Raw genomic sequence first — 22,082 nt, forward strand, 5'->3', positions numbered from 1 at the left:
TATGTTCTGGACTCTATTGTCCCTCATAACCTTCATCAGAGGTACTACGAAGAAGTCCAGGCTTCCTCTGGTTCTTCCCTTGGGCATGAGCCCATCCGTGATTTCTCTTCTCTTTATTCAGTGTGTAGTTGGCATTTATTGTAGGCACAGCCCCTGCTCCTCGGGAGGCTGCAGTTTTGTGGAGAAAGCAGAGAAGTGAATAAACACTGATGCTGCTGTCAGATAAATGCTGTAGCTAAGACTCAAACTCCAGTATGTTGGGAAGCGCTTCCTTGAAAAGCTGGTTGCTTTGCTAGAACTTGGAGATGAGTTAACCAGGGAGAGAGCAAGACAAAGAGGTGAGGTCCCAGAGGCCGAGGAGTCCACCTCCTTTAACAGGAAGATCTGTACAATGGGGTGAATAAAACTGCCTCCCTGTAGGTTATGAGGTTTTGTGAAGATTACACGAGTCAATACATGTTAGTTCATGTAAGCACTCAGTCCCTGGTACAGAGTAGTCAGTCAATGTTATTTTAGCTCAGGAAATGCCAGCCAATAGTCACAGACTCAAATAACCAATCAGTTAGTGTCAGTTGCTCTTGGCTGCAGTCTGGATCTAGCCTTATTTCCATGAACTGACCCCAAAGCACCGGGTACTTTCCATCACTTCCTGCCCTGCATTGTGGGAGTCTGTCAGTCCCCTCCCTGATACCCTCCCCCAGCACTTCCATCTGCAATCCCTACCTTCAGGCTACAGAGGCTCATCTTTGTATCAATTTCAATACATGGTGAATGCTTACTTGTGTCACCTGGATGTGGGGCAAGTTTTAAACTGTTCAACTGTGGTGTGTGTGTGTGTGTGTGTGTGTGTGTGTGTGTGTGTGTGTTAGTTACCCCAGGATAGAACCCAGAGGTGTTCTACCACTGGGCTACATCCCCAGCCCTTTTTATTTTATTTTGAGACAGGCCCTGGCCTCGAACTTGCAATCTTCCTGCCTCAGCCTCCCATGTCTCTGGAATTACAGGCCTGTGCCCCCACACCTAGTTTATGCAGAATGTTTTCTTGCTTGGTGCCAATTTATACTGATGCTTGATACAATCTCTCACATATTATTACAAATACAAAATATATAATGTAATTATGTCTCACTTTTATTATAGATGATAATTCAAACTCCAGCATTTCTGCAAAGAGCAATGCTTGCACACACCCCTATGAGTGCCTTTTACTTCCTGATTTTACAGTCTGCTTTTGATCTCTTTCTTAGATGGTCACTTTCTATGGCTTATCATTACTGAGTAGCTCTGTGCCTCCCGGAGAAACGCTGGAAATTAAAGGTGCCAAGAAGCCTGGCCTTGTTACCAAAAATGGACTTGTTCTTTTTGGTAATGATGGAAAAGCTGTGAGTGTTCAGCATGGTCACCTGTGAAATATCAGTTTCCTTCTCTAACCCTAGCTGTAAAGGGAATAGCTTTTATAGGGTCGTCTGGCTTTGCACTGGGTGTGGGAAGCTCAGGATATCTGAACCATTCTCCTCTGGTGAGGAGCTGCCTCTCTGTGCCCCCATGAAGACAGGATCTTCAGGATGAACCTGCCCCAGAACCTGCAGTCTGTTTTGTGATACAGGAGAAGACCTTGGACCCTAAGAGTCAGGGGTTTGAACTCCTGTTCTACCGCTCTCTGGTCTTGGGCGAGATGGGACACCCCTCCACAACTCATGTTCTTTTTCTAGAAAGCAGAGGGGAATCCACCTGTTTGCCTCCCACTACCCACATCCGGGAAGATCCATCAAGATGCATGTGGCCCTCTCCTGATGTGCACTGCCATTGCTCACTAGCCAGGCACCACCCACCTTGCCGTGCTCAGAAGTGTGGCTCTGGGCCTCAGTGTGCTCTTGGGCAGCTTCCCAATGAACAGTGTGAAAGTGAATTTGTAGTGTAAAGACGTTTCCCAGTTACTGGGGACAAATCACTTGTTAAGATGGTAGACTTTAGGGCTGGGATTGTGGCTCAGTGGTAGAGTGCTTGCATAGCACAAGCGAGGCCCTGGGTTCGATCCTCAGCACACATAAAAATAAAATAAAGATATTGTGTCCAACTATGACTAAAAAAATTTTTTTATAGACGGTAGACTTTAGCATCTAGCTAGTTCCAGGTCCTAATGTCAGCTCTGTTACTTACTATCTGAGTTGCACTGGGCAAATGAATCAACCATATTGAGCCTCCATTTCTGCATCATAATAATAGCATCTGCCTCCATTAGGATTTCTGAGATTAAATAAGATATTTCAGCTCATATACACTGTGCAAGAAAACAGAGCGAGGGTTCACACGAGGATAGCAGCAGACTTGTAGTTAGTGGCAGTGTCCCTTGTTGCTATAGTAGATTCAGTCCAATACCTACAGCTAAATGTCCATTTTTCCTGGTCTTCCTATCCATTTTGAGATGTATCTGCTCTAGACTTGAGTTTATCCTTCCTGATGCAACCATTAAAGTGCCTTATCAATTCTTTTGCACATGTGGAGAGTATTGTTTTTATCTACATTTTTGTTTTTTCCAAACAGACTGGTCTTTATTACCATATAATAAATTAGATTCCACCACGCTCACTTTTGGACCATCTCAATCCTCAATTTTTATGCTTGCTTTGCTGCTATTTTAGCTGATGGTGAAAAGCTTGCAGTTTGAAGATGGTAAAATGATTCCTGCCTCCCAGTACTTTTCAAGGGGTGAGACATCAGTGGTAGAACTTACGGCTGAAGAGATGAATGAGGCAGAGACCATCAAGGTGAGCATGTGATGTCCTTCCGATTACTCTTTTTTTAAAATATTTTTAAATTGTTGACGGACCTTTTATTTTATTCATTTATTTGTATGTGGTGCTGAGAATCGAACCCAGTGCCTCACACATGCGAGGCAACTGCTCTGCCACTGAGCCACAACCCCAGCCCCTGATTACTCTTACCTTGGAAAGATGCAGCATATTCATAACTGGTATCATTGTCCTCCAAGTTGTGGGGTTGAACGTTTATTTCCTATATTTATATAAGTTGCAATAGGAAATTGACTCCAAAATTAATATGCTTGAACGTAGTGTATGCAAATTTTCAAGGCAGTTTTAGGTTGGCTTGGAGGGCAGGGGTGAAGCTGGGGCAAAGGCGGGGAGTGGAGCCCCAGCCCCCAGAGATTTTTCAAGGTCATTTCTATTCCCTGCAGCCAGAAGGGTGATAAAGCACAGTCCTGCATGGAGCAGGTTTTCCATGGCCAAGACCAGGGTGTGTGGGTCACTTGCACTCACATTCCATGGCTGCATCTCACTGAAGGGATGCTGGGAAATGTCGTCGAGCTGTAATGCAAGATGAAGAGGAGACAGGCTATCAGAGCTGGCCTGTCTCTGCTACGTGGTTCTACATGTGTCCCACTGGCAAAGGTTTCCCTTTCTGTGCAGGTCATCTGGGCTGGAATTTTAAGCAACATCCCTGTTATTGAAAACTCCACGGACTTCTTTAAATCTGGAGCAAGATCAATGGACGTTGTGAGGTAGAACCACCCCTGCTAACACACAGGCCTCCATGAGGGATTCTGACTTTGTCTTTGAAAATCGAGTCCCAGTCCTTAGTTCTGGATGTCATCACCCTTTTCAGATCTGTCAATTGCATATCTCTTCATTTTCTTGTTGTGGTTTCCAGGACAGACACATATATCTATATCTTTACTTCTCTTTGTGGCTAATCAGAGTTGTTTTCTTTTTTTTTAATATTTATTTTTTAGTTTTAGGTAGACACCATATCTTTATTTTTATGTGGTGCTGAGGATCGAACCCAGTGCCTCATGCATGCTAGGCGAGCGCCCTACCACTGAGCCCCAGCCCCAGCCCCAGCCCCCAGAGTTGTTTTCATCCCTCCTTTGTACCTAGACAACCAATCCTTCTAATTGTTTGCTACTTCTAAGTCGTCTCTGCACTCCTCAGCTGATTTTCCTCCAGCATGACATTGCAGTTGAGCTCTGGGTGAGAATGCTAAGCGGGGGTTTTTCTATGCAGCCTGACCCAGAAGGACACCCGACATTGATTACACTTGCCCCCAAATCATTTTCTCACATCCCCCAAATTACCCAAGTAGAAAGATCTAGAATGAGGGTTATCGGGCTGCCATTAGTCAGAGTGTCTCTACACAGGTTTACAGTGAGCTAAAGGGCTGGAGTCACAGCCTCGCTGTGGTAATGCAAGTGCTAGGATCCTCGTGGTCTTAGCAGAGGCTTTTATTCCCTGAGTAACTGGGATAATGAGAAGCTGCTAACTGACCAGGGGCCGGGCAGTCCTTTGATGGTGGGAGCAGAGAACAGAAGCTAAGGGTGTTTTGATCCCAGGCACACTGTGGTCATTCACTAACTAAACAGGTAAAGAACTGTCCTCCTCATGATGTGGTCCTTTGTATCCACAAAGCGTTATTCTACCGTCCCATCCCCCAGCTCTGGTACCGGAGCAGAACCCAGGAGGCTTAACTGCTGAGCCATATCCCCAGCATCCCCACCTTTGTGTGTGTGTGTGTGTGTGTGTGTGTGTGTGTGTGTGTATGACAGGGTTTCCCTAAATTGCTGAGGCTGGCTTTGAACTTGTGATCCTCCTGCCTCAGCCTCCCAGGTGCGGGGATTATAGGTATGCACCACTGTGCCCAGCATTTATTCTTGAATATTCTATTTATTAATGTATTCCCTTATTAATTTATTCCCTTATTAATTTAACAAAACTGATTGAATACTTACTACATATCAGGACAGTTGGGGATAAAGGTGCAAACTAGACCAAGTCCCTTCATTCATGGAGCGTTGATTCCTGAAACCAAAAATAATCATTTCAAGAGCATAAAGCATTATCAAAAGTCAAGAGTTTTGGTTCCTCAAATTATAGATTTCTCAGCAATGATTTATAAATTTCTAGAAACTTCTAACTAGCTTAATAAAGATTTCAATAGTGTATTCTTAATACTAATTTGTTTTTACTATCTAGATGCCTGCAGGAATTATTCATTTCCTGTTTGAGTGCCTGACTTACCATAATGATCTGATATTAACATCTTGATAACACCATCTGATATCATTACATTGAAAGCCAAGGCACCTCATTTCTTAGAGAATCAATAATTGAACAAGAACTCTGCTGGCTTTCTACACTTAACCCAGTACACCATTACCATCCAAGAGCTGTTAGGGAACAGCTGTGATTCAACAAATTAGCCAGAAATCAAAGGATCGAAGAGGGGCTTCAACAAAATTATATTGACCTACCATGTGGTTCTAAGCTAGTCCCTATGTTAAACATGTAATACGAATAAATGACTGTTTTGCTCTTGTACATAGTCTAGATAAAATATTCTATAATATTGATTTTCATTTCTCATGATCTTTATAGTTGGAGAATTGCCTTTTTTTCTTACTTATTCTTTGAATTCATTTGAAAGGAAAGTTAACGGACTTTAAGTGAGTAAAATATTTTTGCCTTCATTTATTTTCAATCATGGGTAAAGTTAAAAAAAAGTCACTGTCCTTTAAGACATATTTTTAATTTTCTTGCCCCTAGTTTTAGCAACCTCTGTGATTATTATCACAAAAGATCTCCTAGGACAGGAGTAGACATGTGACAGAAGTGTCACTTCAAAACAAGGCCAGGTGTGGTAAAGAATGCCTGTTATCCCAGCAGCTCAGGAGGCTGAGGCAGGAGGAGTGCAAGTTCAAGGCCAGCTCAGCAACTTAGTGAGGCCCTAAGCAACTTAGCAGGACCCTGTCTCAAAAAATAAAATATGAAAAGGGCTGGGAATGTAGCTCAGTGGTTAATCACCCCTGGGTTCAATCTCCAGTACCCAAAATAATAATCATAAAATAAAAAATAAAGAAAAAAATCAACTTGACAGATGTGAGGAATACATTTCCCCAAAACTCTTTTGAAAATGTGAGTAACATGAGCTGCTTCTTAACCTTCAGGCTGGTTGAAGAAATCAGACAGAAATGCGGTGGCCTTCAGTTACAGAACGAAGATGTCTACATGGCCACCAGGTTTGAAGATTTCATCCAGAAGGTTGTGAGGAAGTTACGAGGAGAAGACCAAGAGGAGGAGCTTGTGGTGGATTATGTAAGCTTTCCCTCCATGATTCCATTCTACCTCATTAAGATGCGTATGCTATAAAAGAATGCAGGAGCCAGGTGCAGTGGCCCACGCCTGTAATTTCAAAGGCTTGGGAGGCTGAAGCAGGAGGATCATGAGTTCAAAGCCAGCCTCAGCAACAGCGAGGCACTAAGCAACTCAGTGAGACGCTGTCTTTAAATAAAATACAAAATAGGGCTGGAGATGTGATTCTGTGGTTGAGTGCCCCTGAGTTCAATCCCTGGTACAAAAAAAAAAAAGACTGCTGGGCTTTTCATCCATTTGCTTTATATATATAACCTTTAAAAATGGCTTTATTGAGATATGCAGATACCATAACATTTCATCACTTTGAAATATACATTTCAGTGTTCTCTAGAACATTCTCATCAGACTTGTTCAATCCTCAACCACCATCTAATTTCAGAGTATTTTCATCACCCCCAAAAGAAAGAACATACCCATTAGCAGTAGTCTACTCCCTTCCCCTCACCTCCTTCCTCCAGCCCAGGAAACCACTAATTTACTGTCTCTGGATTTGCCTGTTTAAAGCATTTCATATAAATAGAATCAGGCCATTTGTGGCCTTTGTGTCTGGCTTCTGTCACTGAGCATAATGTATTCAGAGTCCATCCACATTGTAGCAAGCATCATTACTTCTATCCTCTTTCTGACCAAATAATATTCCACTGCATGAATAGACTACAATTTGTTTATCCATTCACCAATTGAAGTACATTTGGGTCCCTTCCCTTTTTTGCTATGATGAATATGCTATAAAAAAATTCATGTATAAGTTGTTGTGTCCATGTTTTCAAATCTTCTGGTTATATACCTAAGAGTAGAATCAATGAGTCATATGGTTGTCCTACGTTTAACTATTTGAGAAACTGCTCAATTGTCTTCCTAAGCAACTACACCACTTCGTGATTTCTCTAGCAAAGGACAAGAATTCCAATTCTCCATATCTTCACATTTGCTGTTACTGTCTTCTCTTGTAGCTGTCCTAGTGGGGGGCAGAGTGGTGAGGATCTCATTGCAATTTGGATTTGCCTTCCCTGTGACTAATGATCTTGAGCATCTTTTTGTGTACTTACTGGGCATTTGTGTATTTTCTTGGATAAATGTTTATTTGAATCCTTTGTGAATTTTTAGATTGGATTATCTTCTTGTTGTTAATTTGTGAGAGTGCTCTGTGTATTTTTGATCCTAGATCTTCATCAGATATGGATTTGCAAATATTTTTTCTTGTTCTATGGATTTTCTTTTTTTACTTTCTTGACAGCACACACAGCAGATTTCCATTTTGACAAAGTCTGATTTATCTGTTTGTTTGTTTGTTGCTACTTCTGGTACCGTCTTTTATTCCTTTATTCTTCCTTTACTTCAGCCTTTTGTGTTAAGCAGATTTTGCCTTCCATGCCATTTTAATCCCTGTTGTCTCTTTCACTGTGTCTTTTAGGTATTTCCTTAGTGGTTGTCCTGAGGATTACAATTAGAGTTTTTGCTAAAAGCAATCCCATTCAGATTCACACCAATGTAATACCAATAGTGCAGGAAAACTCAGCCACAGTATGGCTAGTCCCTGTGCCTAATCTGTAGTGACATTTGCATACAAATTCCATCTTCAGGCGTTGTAAGATCACCAACACAGTTTTATAATTATCGCTTCCTACAGTAGTCTTTTTTAAATCAGCAAGAAGAGTAAAAACAAAAATATATGTAAGCCGACTTCTGTATTTACTCATGTAGCTACATTTACTGATGATCTTTGTTTCTTCATGTGGATCCCAGTTACTGCCCAGAGTTTTTTCATTTCCACCTGGAGGACACCTTGGGACAGCAATGAATGTTCTGTTTTTCTTCATTTGGAAACACTGTAATTCTTTTTCATTTTTGAAAGACAGTTTAGCCAGGTGACTCGGCTATCATTATCCCCATTTTATTTTGAAAAAACCGAGCTTCATACAAGTTAACTGAGTAACCCCAATTCACTTGTCAGCCAGGGGCAGGGAGTAGAGTTTAGGGAGTACAGGGAGGAATTTAGAAAACGGAACTTATAGTGACACCACGCAGAGGGGAAACCTTAACACAAAGGCGCGAGCAACGACCTGGGAAAGCAGCGACTGCGCGTCACGGATGTTCCACTAGATGGCGGTGTTGCTGCAGGCGGGACCACTCCCGAGTTCTTCCTTCCTTAGGAGACCGGTTAAGCTCTTCCTGACTCCGAGGCCACGCCGAGCATCTTGAGGCCCAAATCTTACCTATTCTTGTCTCTTCTAGACAGTAGACAATAGAAACTAGAATCCCACTGATCACTTCTCCCGCAGCATTAGTGAATTATCTTCTTTACTGACATTCAATATCAAATGGTAAGCACAAAAACCCATCAGATCTATTAATATGATTCTCTCTCTTAGGTTGCAAAGGAGGTCAATGAAATGACAGTAAAAATGCCATATCAGTGTTTCATAAATGGACAGTTCACCGATGCAGACGATGGAAAGACTTACGACACCATCAACCCAACAGATGGGTCGGTGAGTAATCACTGTGGTGTGTGCAGGGACAGGCAGCCATGGATTCAGCTCCCGCAGAGCTGCAGAAAGGCAGTTTCGAGACATCCCTTCATCTGCCACGCTGCCTCCAGGCACCTCACGCAATACACTTCTGCGTTTCTTTCAATGAGTCAACTCTGATAGCGGCTGCTGTTAACCAGAGTAACCTTTTTAATAGGGTGGATGTTTGTTATGAATTTAGACAAAGGGCATGTCAAAGGCACCTCTCTGCATAAAGCTATATATGGGAAAAATTTTTTCAGACTTTGAAAACTTGTGGTAAGAAATCCAGCTTCCCTAAGGCAGGAGGAGAAATATATAGTATTTCTAAATGTGTTCTTCCATAATGAGGTGCAACAGGAGAAGCGCCCAGTTTCAGGCTCACAGTTCTCAGGTCCAAATGATCCTTTTTTTTTTTTTTACCATATTTGTAGAGGTATTCATTTTCCATCAATTTGAATTTTGTAAGTGATACTTTGCTTTTTCCTAGTAACAGAATGTCAATTCCAAGAATCCATATATACAAATATCTATATCTATCTATCTATCTCTATCTATCTATCTCTATCTATCTATCTCTATCTATCTATATCTATCTCTCTCTCTCTCTCTCTCTCTCTCTCTCTCTCTCTCTATATATATATATATATATATATATACACACACATATACCTTGTTTTTTGCTTTCCTTGAAACAGACAATATGCAAAGTAGCCTATGCCTCTTTGGTGGATGTTGACAAAGCAGTGGCTGCGGCAAAAGATGCCTTTGAAAACGGCGAATGGGGAAGAATGAACGCCAGAGAAAGAGGAAGGTTGATGTACAGGTGTGTTTTTTAGAAAAGTGAGTCTGTCACCTTTGGATATTGGTTAGCATTGCCAAAAATTTGTAAATTCCTGCAAAACATTCTGGTAGGCACCTGCTATACACTGTCTTCTGTTACTCAAATCCTATCAGTCCTGAATCTGGAAGCTCCTGATGTTTGAGTCATTGCTTGTGTCATTGCTTGCGTCAGCCTGAGTCCTGGTAGGAAAAGAAGTTGAATGAAGGACTTTTTACAAAGATGTGGGCAAGGTCAAGGGACTCCCACAGAGGATAATGGCGCACCCAGGCAGAGGTGGAAGCAGGGGAAGCTGCTACTCCTCCAAGGTCAGAAGGGACAGAGGAAGGAGCTGTTTCTAGACTCTGGCAAGATCTGTGTCTTTGGGAAGCCACACTGCAGAGATCTTAGGTGGGGAGACAGAGCAACTGCTGAACCACAGCCATTCAAGAGAGGGAGCTGAAAATGTAATCCCCAACCACATTCTCCTCCAGCGTGCCAGCCTCCGCAGGTGTCTCCAGGAGCCAGGTGATGGAGTCGATAAAGGTCATCCTCCAAGGTCATGGAACAGGGTGGAGAATGGACAGAGAGCAGCAGATGGAGATACCCAGCACCCCGTTGTCTTCAAGGATGCAATTTCATTCTCTTTGCTATGTAGGGATTAGGAGCACCGAGGAGTACCAGGGCCGGGAGAGAACATTACAGATGAGTAACTGAGCAGGCCAGCAGGAATCAGGCTATCATCAACTCTGTTTTCTGCTCACCTAAAGCTAAATATTTGATCTTAATTAAGTGATCTCTTAGGAGCCAGTCATGGGAGAAACGTTAGGGAGGGAACACCTCAGGCCTGACCCTAGGGTGGCCCCAAAGGAGCAGCTCGGAGAACCACTCCAGGAAGGAGGGGAAACACGCAGTGGAGGTGGACACAGAAGATGGCCTTGGACTCTGTGGTGGTGATTGTAGTCCCTCCATGTCTCTCCAGTTAGTTTAGAAAACATCTCTGTAGCGGCGGGCGCTGGGCAGGTGTGGGGTTCTCGAGCGCGTGGGCTGCGCTCTGAGGTCTGCCTCCTCATCCCCTCTGTCTCCTGTCCTTGAGCTCTTCCATGGCTGCGGTGCTTGGTCACTCAGGCCAGTTGTGTGCACTAGCCTCTGTGTCTCCTTTGTCACTCTTGCACAAATCACATATGAGATCATCTAAGATCTGCCTTCCCTACTGGACCCTGATCTCCTAAGGGCAGAGACCTGGTCCATTTGTGTTCACCTCAGAAATCTCAGTCCTAGAATTGTAATATTACCTTCTGGGGTATTTTGATAGCTCCCTTTCCATCGATATTAATTTTTGTGATTTTTGCTTTTTTCTTGAATACACTTGTTTGGTTTTTATCAACTTTTAGCTGTATTATTTCTTCTCTATTTCATGAATTTCTGCTCCTCCTCTTATTTCTTCCTTCCTACTTTGTAATTTGAAAATAACTTGTTGGCTATTTTAGCTTCTTTCTGATACAAGTACCTTAAGTTATAAATGTTCATCTGAGTACTATTTCATCCCAGATATTCTGATATTTTAAGCTTTTATTATCTATTAAGTCAAAGCATTTTTTATTTACTTTTCTTGTGCTCTCTTCCTTGACCTCTGAGATATTTGTAAGTGTGCCATTTAATTTTGAAGTAGTTGACATGTGGGGTGGGGTTCTATATATCTTAAGGCGATTGATTTCTAATGTAATAAAAAGTGCAGGAAACACAGTCTGCATGATTTCAAATTTAAAAAAAATAATAGAAATGGTTTTTATATTGATTGTATTGGTTACATACAAGTCGAAGCTGATCAAATCGCATACTTCAAATAGGTACATTTTATTGTACTTCAGTTTCACCTCAATAAAGCTATGGGAGGAAAAAGAAATCTCAGTCTTAGGATATCATATTTATAATAAGGATGCAATCAATAATCACTGATTGACTGTTTTCACTGGCCATGCAGACTTGCAGACCTACTGGAAGAAAACCAAGAAGAGCTAGCAACCATCGAAGCCCTTGACTCTGGGGCTGTCTACACCTTGGCTCTGAAGACTCACATTGGAATGTCTGTGCAAACGTTCAGATACTTTGCCGGCTGGTGTGACAAAATTCAGGTAAACATGAATGGTCTTTGTTCTCAAAGGAAGAGAGACTAACATCCATGAGTTGTCACCAGGTACTGGGTCAGACCTGTTTTTTCCATAGGTTTTCTCACCTATGTGGCATGGCTGTCTTAGTCAGTTTTGTGCTACTATACCAGCTTACCTGGGACTGGGCCATTTATAAAGCACAAAGATTTATTCTGTCATAGTTCTAGGAACTGGGAAATGAGTTCAGGTTGCCAGCAGGTCTGGTCTCTGGTTCCAAGATGGCACCTGGTAGCTGCATCCTATGGAGAGGTGGAACAGTGTCTTCACATGGCAGAAGAGCAGGAGAGAGAGACTCCCCTCCCATCAGCCCTTTTTACAGCAGCATTAATCCTCGAATGAGGACCGAGCCCCCGTGATATAAGCACCTCACATGAGACCCCACCTCACAACACTTGGTTTTTGGATTAAGTTGCTAATACAGGAATTATGGGGGGCACAGTCAGACCATAGCAGTGGTTATAACAGCTGTGAGGTCAGTGGACAGCTGTTGTCCCTTACTGTGGACAAGGAAATGGGCTGGAGGGATGAGTGCCTTCCTGTGACCCACAGCAAGTCAACTGCAGGGCCAGGTTCCACCGCAGGCTTTTCCGAATCTGCAGCCACCACAGTCTTCCTTGGGCTTTGCCATAACGCATCGAGTTGTCATCTAGATGTCTAGAGAGAACCCTAGGGTCAGGCGGGGGTTGCCAATGCAGACGTCTACAGAGGCCAAAGTTGCAAACGTAGGTGGTGGAGGCCGACTGAGCGCAAGAACATTTTGGTAAAAACAAGGGTATAATAAATATTTAATTTTCCTTTTATTCTATGGTAAGAAACAGGGCATGCTTGGTGGTGAATGTCAAGTACACTTGGCCTCAGCACTGGGGACAGATACAAAGGAAAAAGGGAGGCCACCACCAAGAGCAGCACGCGACCACCCTCGGCAGGGATGCACAGAACCTCCCGCAGGAGCTTCTCCTGCAGCCGCATCCCAGCAGGGAGGAAGGGGGAGGGGGAAGGGAAAGGGGCTTTAGAAAGCATGCCCCCCTACCCCACCCCCATGCCTTGTGCTTATGTCACCCATGGGCCATCTCTGTCTCTAAGGAGACTGAGAAACACCTTATCTGTGAGCATCGCTGCCACCAACATTAGCATAGAGTCAGAGAGGCCCGGGTCCAGTCTCAACTCTGCCATTTACCAAGTGTAAAAGCTATGTTAGCACCAGTACAGTGTGTACACCTGTATCCCAGCTACTCTGGAGGCTGAGGCAGGAGGACCCCAAGGTCAAGGCCAGCTTAGACAACTCAGCGAGACCCTGTCTCAAAATAAAAAATAAAAGGAGCTGGGGATGTGGCTCAGTGGTAGAGCATCCCTGGGTTCAATCCCAGTTCTTTAATAATAATTTTAAAAAGTTATTTTACCTCTCAGCACCTTACTTTCCTCGTCTGTAAAATGGCTGCAGTTGATACATCCATTGAAAGTTATAAGGATAGGAAATAAGTGCTTCTACAGGACAAGATAAGCCTGAAGCATAGGAAGTTATACCTAAAGGAAGTGTTGATGGTGGTTCAGCCACAGGGTCGTGCACCTGCAGACATTCAGTGCTTCAGGGCCACCTCTTCTCCTCAAATGTGAAATCCAAATAGCTCTGGAACCTGAAAATTGATTGGATTGGTTCAGACCCCAGGGCTGCCAGACACTGACCTGAGTGAGGATCAGTCTATTTATAATCTTTATTTGTATCACTTCGAGTCAAGATTCCTATGCTTCACTGAGGAATATGAACGTGTTTGATTATGGAGGGTTTTGTAGATCTTATGATGGGTAGTAGATAGGATATGTGCACTATGTTGTTTCTAGAGGCCAAAAAATTCTGAATTCCGAAGTAGACCTGGCTGCAAGGGGCTCAGGTAAGAGATGGTTCCCTGGCATCCATGAGAGCAATGATCTTACCAGACAAAGCAAGTGAATAGCTCCGGTTAAAGACTAAGATTGTGAACTCCTTCGGATTAAGTTTGGCTGTGTATAACAGAAATCCCAAATAAGAAGCTTCTTTTTCTCTCATTTTGAGAAGTCCAAAGGCAGGCAGGCAGGCAGGCAGAACTAGTACGTGAGATGCAGGCTCCTTCCATCTCTGCCAGGCCATCCTTACTGCCATGTGCCCTCTACCCTCAAGGCTGTCTCAAGGCACTCAGGATAACCACTGCAGTGCCAGCCATTTCAGCAACATTCTAAAGTAGGAAGGAGGAGGAAGTGGGAGTAAAGGGTAGGGTAAAAGAGTATTTGTTGTAACTGAGTCAGTCTACGTTAAAGCTTTGGGCTTATATTTTCCACTGACCAGGAGACACTATTTTTTTCTGGGCACAGTGCTGTCGCCGTTGTTAACTGGGGGTCCTACTAGGAAGGAGAGAGAGGAGAGTGGATATTGGGTGGGCAGTTCACATTCTCTGCCATGCTTTGAGGTTGGAAATGGAGGAGACTTAATCAGAATCCTTTATTCTCTTGTCTCCTAGTTCTTTCGAGAAATGAACAGCCGTCCCTCTTGGGTGGGTGGGGATGTATTTCTTATGTGTTTGACAATGCCTTTTCACATCACCTCAGAAAAATGAGAGAGGAGGGCAGAAGATGGATTCTTTGAGATGAAATTCACTACTTCACCTTGGTAAAGGAAGCGTTCACTTGTTCTGTTCTTCAGGGCTCCACGATCCCCATCAACCAGGCCCGTCCAAGTCGCAACCTGTCCTTCACCAAGAAGGAGCCGCTGGGGTAAGACTCAGAGCGCCTCTGAGTGACTCTCCCGCGAGTGAGTCTGAGGCAGCTGAGGATGTCGCATCTCCCCGCTGCAGGGTCTGTGCCATCATCATCCCCTGGAATTACCCGCTCATGATGCTGGCCTGGAAGAGCGCTGCCTGCCTGGCCACCGGCAACACCTTAGTGCTCAAGCCCGCGCAGGTGAGTGGGCCAGCGGACAGCCGCCCTCTGTGTGCTCAGCCACACACGTCTGTGCACGGTGCCTCGCGATCCAATACCGCGATGCCTTTTCCTGTGTCATGGGTGCCTTCATTTAAAATGTTCATTTTTAACAGCCACCTAATCATCCTATGGAGATTCTATAATTTAGAACTTCCAAGGTGGTGTAGCTCAATGAAACCCATTGCCCTGTTACAAACCAGTTCAAAACTTGCAAAATGCCAAGTGCCCAAACAGTGGAGAATTATGTCAAGTAACTATGAGACATCAAAATAAAAATATGCAGGCATGCAAACATGATCATACAAAATGTTGTAAAGATGTGGAAAATGAGGGAAGAACATGTAAAAAAAACCTATAATCGTGGCAATTTTATAAGAATATTTATGTGTGGATAGCAAGGAAATACTTTTAAAATAGATCAGGTAAACCAGGCACATTATCGTAATCCCAGGAGCGCAGGAGGCTGAGGCAGGAGGATCACAAATTTGAGACCAGCTTGGGCAACTTTGCAAGACCCTTTCTTAAAATTAAAAATAAAGGAGCTGGGGATGTGGTTCAGTGATAGAGTACCACAGAGTTCAACCCTTCATACAAAAACAAACAAAACCAAACAAAATTAGGTAATTCTCAAATACATCCATTACTGCCACATACAGTAGCTCTTCAAGAAAAATGTAGTAGCCAATTTAACAGAGAGCATGTACTAAGTACAGTTCTTACAGACAGTGCTACAGTTCCAAGGTGCATAAGTCAGGGAGAAAACTTGGAGTCTGTTCTGGAAGAGTTTACAATTAGTTACTTATCAACTAATTTCTTCTTTTAACATGTAGCTATGCCAAATCTCATTTGGCATAGCTACATGGTAATTCAAACACAGCCACCTTTTCAAAATTCCTAAGTTATAGAAGTAAATAATGAATTCTCCCTCCTATCACTCTTCTCCAGTGAACCAGTTTCCCTCCTTAGTGGCAATCAAATGTTATCAATGGCTATTTATTTGTTTCTTAGGCATTCCAGAGATAGATACCTGTACATAAAAACACAGATTTTTTTAAACAAAATACATATATGTGCATATCTATATATGTATGTGTATATATGTATGTATTTGTAAAATAAACAAAAATCTCAGTCACCGACTTTCTGAACCATGAGTCTCTGTTCTGCATCCTGGCCACGGGTTTGGGAGCCATGGAGGAGTTTTCTCTTCCCTGTAGCCTTAACTATCTGTATCTTAGGAGAGTCTCCTCACCCCACTGTCTCCTCTCCAGTTTGGGGAGGGCTTGCTGCAATGGATTTGGTATGGTCCTGAGATGTGTAGAGGAACTAGCCTACCTTCACTCTTGCCCCAGCCAGCAGGAAACGCCTTTAGTGCATGTGTTGAAGAGTCACCTTGCCTTGGGTTTCTGTAGATCCTCCTGGTGTAATGCCACCTCCAGTGGGACATTGCCTTGTACTGAGGAAGGTCCTGCACATCCAGCTGAGGGCTGTTTAGCTCTGCTCATCTCCAGCCGCCACACTGCAGAAGACCCCTGCCTTTCACTTAGGGAAAACACTACTTTTAATTTCCTCTTAGTTTTTGTCCAGTTTTAACATTCTCTCCCTGTGTATGTACTAGAGACTTGAGGTAGAGTGACAGGAAGTACTGACATTTCCTGTAGCTAGGCATGCCATCAAGAGGACCTACGCAGTCATCAAATTCATGGAAAATGAGCTCCTTGACCCTCTACCCTTCTTCATGATGGATTCTTCCCTCCCACTCTTGCTCCAATGATGCACACAGCCAAACGCTCCCTTCTTCCTTGAATATAACTCATTCAGGGTTCTCTGCATCTTTAACTCTCTAATGGTTTAATTATGGTTTTATATCTTGCCCAGTTTGTTCTTGTTGCTAAGACGGTAAATTAGAAAGGAACGGGCACTGGGAGGTGATCCGTCTCCAGTTTGCTATCCGCTTAATGCAGTTCCATTCTGCAGACCTCAGTTTCCCTGTTACACAGTTGCCATCTTCCCACAAAACGTTGTACAGATTAAAGAGTAAACAGTAGCAAACTACTTCAAGATGGGGAAGGAGTCAGATGTCTGTTTTAATCTGGATACAGTCCACCTAACTGTCTGCTTCATCTCCTTCACTCTCTGGAGTTGGAGGCTCTGATTTTCTTTCCATCAGCCCCCTAAGAGCATCATGTTCTCTGACCTTTGAACATGATGCTCCCTTTGCAATAACACTTGCTTCTTCTTTCTTCCCTTTGTTTTGATTCCAGAAACCCTTTCCTGACCCCACCCTCCAGTGAAGTGCTTTCCCGTCACAGCACTTATCATTTTGTGATATAATTGCATATTTGCTTGTGTATATTCCCCACTGACTGTAAGTTCTCTGGAAGCAGGAATTATGCAGATCTTGTTAATCTTTGCATCACAGCATTTAATGGAATCTATAGACTGGGCACAAGAAGGACTCTGACTAAATAAGTGAATCACTCTAAATAGTGTTACTTCTTCATTTAGAAAATATTTGTTATACATCTATTAAGTACATAGCTTATGCAATTTGCTCTTGGAATGATAATGCATATCTATCTATGACATACAGCTGCTGGCCTCAAGGAACTTCTAATGAGCCAGAGAGAATATGGAAACAGGAAAAGATAAAAGGTACTTCAAATGTTCAATAAAAAGTGAGATGATCATAAAAAATGAAAATAATTTCAACCAAGAAAGAGAGGATCAACCATTTTAACAGGATCAATGTTGTTGACAGGACAAAGAATACAAAATCTGAGAACAAAACTCTATGTTTGGCAATTACCAAGTTAACTTTGAGAAAGACACTTCAGAATCTGGTAACAATAGAATCCAGACTTCGGGGCATTTGGAGTGAAATAGTGGGAAGGCAGCAGAGCATGTGGGTGGGGCCCACACACTCAAGACGTTTGGCAAGAAGAAAACAGAGGACCATTCCTTTGGAGGCAATAGATCAAACTGCAGATGGGAAGGATCCCACAGAGAGTGAGAAAGAGATTAAAAATGCCCAGGAAAAGCAGAACACCTGATAGAACGTCATTCTGAAAGAGAAGCTGGGGACCAGCACTGCTTATTCAGGCCAAGAATGAGCCCAGGGAATGGGGACTGCTCCCCTCCTCTCAGATAGCAGGAGAATGAAGGCAGAGACTTTGAGGAACAGGTAGGGAAGGAAAAACTGACCATGGCTCCTATGGTCTCAGCAAAGCACAAAGCAAGACCGTTTGCTGAGAAAAGAGGGTGACTACCCCAGGAGGGGACCTGAGAGTGGAGCAGGTTTAGAAGAGCAAATATGTGTAAGTGACCTCTCTTGGAATATGGTCCCTGTCAGATGACCTTGTCATCTGCATGACAAGGCAAATATCTAGGGCACCAGACTAAACCTGCTACTGGGAGGCAGCTCGTGTCTCCCAGGGAGGCTAAAGAAGAACACTTACAATGAAGGCAAAGGCGTGTTCAGGAGCTTCATGTGGTAGAGCAGTAGGGCGAGAAAGAGAAATGGGATCCCATGGAGTTTTGGGTTAGACCTCAGGGGACATGGAAGAAATGTTGAGCCCTTGTCCACAAGGCCCAGACCAGGCTGAGTAAGGAAGCCTGTAACCAGAGCTGGGGAGAAAACACCACCACGCAGAGAGGTCTCAGAGTCTAACTTGGTACAGTTGGGAATCATTACCCAACATTAAAGCCTGTTTGGTTATGTTCTTATCAGCACTGTCACTCCTTCCTCGAGCATTTTAAATGTCTGTTTGGTCTTTGTCATCAACAGACACAGAGGCAGCACCAGAAAATTGTGTCACAGCCAGCTGGGCTCAAGGTCAATGTCAGAACTCAAACAAAAGATAAGCTTCTAATCCTGAAAGGGTATTACCAAAGCAGGACTGGCACTGAAGGAATAAGTCAAAAGTCTTCCACCAGAATCAAGGTGCAGCCCGAAGATAGGTTTTATGGAAGAGACAGAGTAGGCCACTTTTTAGAACTGAGGACAGAGAAGTGACTGTGATTTAAGAATATGACAAATCTTGGATCTCTGGCTCTAATTAGGCACAGAGGCCATGTTACATTAATTGCTTCTGTCACAATCAGCATGAATTCTGAAAACTCTAAAATGACTGAATCAATAGTGGCAATGTCTGGGCTCAGGGTACAATCCAAATGGATTTGGATGAGGAACCTCAGGACAGCTGTTGGCCAGAAGCCACATAAGACTCCGGAATGGGCCTGGGTCCACAGAGCTACATGCAGAGGTAAAGGCCACCGGCCAGAAATAGGTTGTTGCCCAGGCATTCCTGAAAAGAGAGGTGTTGGAAAGGAACGGGGGAGGGGGGCAAATTTTTAAAAACGGGAGGAGTCAGAGGGAGTAGAAAAAGAGGCAAATGCCTTAAGGGAAGTAAAAGTAGTCCTCCCAGTGGGAGGAGCAGAGGAGGAGGTGAATATCTCGGGGATCCAAGACATGGGGGGGGCGGGGCACGCTTGGAAAAAATGTCTTTAGATGAGCAAACCCAGGGTGGTGCACTTGCCTAGAGCCCAGAGAGCATGCTACAAACAAGGTGGATCACTGTGACTGTTCATAGGCATTCTCTGACCGTACTTCATCTGGAGTGCCAGGGGTTGAACCCACGGCCTCATGGCCTGGTGCGTATAGCTAAGCATGTTCAACCACCAAGACCCAGCCTCAGCCTCAACCTTTTTTTTTTTCTTTCCTGAGACAGGTTCTTGATAAATTACCCAGGCTGGACTGGAATTGCAATCCTCCTGCCTCAGCCTCCTGACTAGCTGGGATTACAGGCGTGCATTACCATGCCCAGCTCTTTGCCCCTAATTTTTAAGGCCTGTGCTCAGCTCAGAGCAGACAAGCCTTAAAAGGGGGCTGTGGTGCAGAAATAAAAAGGACACAAAGACACAAGGAAAGCTGTGTGGTATTTTAGTAGTCTGGGAGAGTATTTTGAGAGACTTTCTGACTTTGAGAACTTGGGGACTAGAGCATTCCACAGACTGAGGGTGATCCAGAGTTGGCAACTGGAATGCACGTGGTGGCAAGTGTGAATCTGCGTCTGTCCAGCCGCCAGTCTCTCTCCCTGTGAAAACAGACATATCCTTCCACCTGTGTGCATGTGGCCTGGAAGATGGTGGTTCCTAATGTCTGCCTTCCACTACCATCCTCCATTACAGAAGGGAAGGGAGACTGACCCCAGCTCTTCCCTTACCCCCAACCCAGGAAGCAGGCATTAAGATCTCTGCTAAGTCATTCAGGATCCAGGCTTTAAATTCTGAACCCAAGACAAGGCATTGGGGGTTGATAGAGTTTGCAATAGAAGCCTTGGTTCCTTCTCCTTTCCTAAGCCTGATCCTGATGTTTTCATTAAATAAGAGAGCCCTTCAGATCCTACTCATGTTTGCCCTTTCTTCTTCAAATTGTCAAAGACTGTCTCTATTGCTTGTAATCAAAATTTTTGACGGATGCACATGGTATGGCAGACAGTCAGAGGATGAGAGTAAATTTAGGTTGTCAGCAAGGGCAATGTTGATGCAAACAGGTCTTGAAATAGAGATTAGGCTAGAGGTCAAGAACACAGAGAAAGACGCTCCTGGTTAGGATGAAACTGGCAAGTCCAAAGATAGGAAATTTGTGGGCATCATACGGAGGGAGACCACAATGTAATTTTGGTGGTGATTTTAGAAAGGAGAAGAGCTGGTGCCAGGAGGATCTTACCGTGTAGCAGAGAGGAGACAACTACATAAATGATTACCGTTAAACAAGATAAGTGTTACAGTTAAAAAATATGAACTTTGGAGTAAAATTATCTACATTCAAAATCCAAACACAAGAGTTATGTGAATTCTCTGTACCTAAGTTCCTATATTAGTAAAATGGGAAAATAATTTGCCCATGAAGAACAATTAAAATAATGTAGAAAATATGGCAAATATTTCCCCCCAAATAGTTCTTTTACAGAGACCCTAGAGGGCTGTGTGGAAACAAAGTCATCCACCCAACCTGATGTTGGAATAGGGCAGAAGCAACTGGAAGACAGTGATTTTAAACTTGGGACCTGAAAGATAAGTAATAACAACAGTGATAATTATCATATTTATGAATCCCTTTCCATATGCCAGGAATATTATCTCCTTTATTCCTCACAGGAGTCCTATGAGGTAAGACACCAATATCATCACGGCTTTACAAATGAAAGGAACTAATACTCAGCAAAGTTCAGCACTTAGAGCAAAAATCCCTCCCTTATCTAGTGGGACAGAGGGTGGGAGAGGGGCAGATAGACCAGTACATCTGAGACCCTGAGAAATAAATTTCTGATCTGAAGTTATGGGAAACCACTCATTCCCAGGCCCCACCTTGTTGGAGGTTATTTTCCTACAAATACACATACTCAGCTTATAGCATTCTGCAAAGGACACAATTCAGACACAATTCATTGACCAGACTTTGTTTTCTATTTCACTTTTTAAGAGTATGTATTTTTCATAAACAAACAATAACTGCTGTGATTATTGATCTGATAAAATTAACATAGTTTTCTCAATTAGATTCCCATCAGAGCACCCCTCAAAGCCAGTCCTCTCTGATGGGAACAAGGAAAAACATGTTGAATGTCCTCCCTCCCATTCCAAGAGAGGCACATTTGTCCTGCACACTAATCAAAGGAATGTGTTACCACCTTGCCCAATGTGAGCCCTGACTTCATTACTAAAACGCGGCGTCTGCGGAGGTGGGTGACTGGGGCAGCTGTTCAACATATGCCTAGCAACACCGAAGAGCCCTGTTAGTCCAGGAAGTGAGGGATGCTCTATCCCTACGAAGCTGAAGGGGAAATTGTAAGTGAGCATAAAGTAATTACCCACTTGGAACCTGTCCAGGCCATGTTCAATGCAATTGAAAGCTTCTGTCCTTGATGCCAATCTTCTCTCCAGCAGAGGGAGGTCAGAGAACTTGGAACATTTTCACCACTCTACCCTGCAGACACCTGATCGGCTTTGAAGATCTGTCTGAAATTCACTGAGGTCACCGAGGGGAGGGATTACTGCTTTCCCAGCCAAAGAACATCCTGTCTCAGGAGAGTTAACATCATTTCAAATGCTCTTTGGTTCATGTTAAATATTGCTGCTTCTCTCCTCTGGTGTGTAGTGGTGTACAGAGAGCCTTCCGTAGATATTATCTCATTTGATCAGCACAACAGCCATGTAAGAGAGAGTGTCATTATTCCCAATTCGCAGGCAAGGAAACCTGATGTTAGAGTGGATAATTGATTAGACAGGGGTGGAGTCATGGTCTTCTGAGACCTATCATCTGGGCAGGTGGTGTCCTTTTATCTTACCCCACTCCACCTCTTCCTGCACGATGCCCAACCAGCCCACATTTGGAGACATCTTTGTTCTCTTTCAGTTGCCTTAAAATCTTAAGGAAACTGTAAAAATTTTTCAAAAT

The 22,082-nt window shown here is 43.5% G+C and overlaps 1 pseudogene across 1 annotated transcript in view; it reads left to right on the top strand.

Annotated features, from left to right (window-relative positions):
* LOC308659092 (mitochondrial 10-formyltetrahydrofolate dehydrogenase-like) overlaps positions 1 to 22,082 on the top strand; it is a 127,148-nt pseudogene that overhangs the window by 19,679 nt on the left and 85,387 nt on the right. The window contains exons 7-15 of the transcript in view: positions 1,248 to 1,382; positions 2,643 to 2,768; positions 3,429 to 3,520; positions 5,960 to 6,107; positions 8,540 to 8,659; positions 9,376 to 9,503; positions 11,482 to 11,632; positions 14,343 to 14,413; positions 14,494 to 14,599. The product of the transcript in view is annotated as a mitochondrial 10-formyltetrahydrofolate dehydrogenase-like (transcript). The remainder of the gene's footprint in view (positions 1 to 1,247; positions 1,383 to 2,642; positions 2,769 to 3,428; positions 3,521 to 5,959; positions 6,108 to 8,539; positions 8,660 to 9,375; positions 9,504 to 11,481; positions 11,633 to 14,342; positions 14,414 to 14,493; positions 14,600 to 22,082) is intronic.

Source organism: Spermophilus citellus (assembly GCF_964194105.1).
Source record: "Spermophilus citellus genome assembly, chromosome: 10".
NCBI lineage: Eukaryota > Metazoa > Chordata > Mammalia > Rodentia > Sciuridae > Spermophilus > Spermophilus citellus.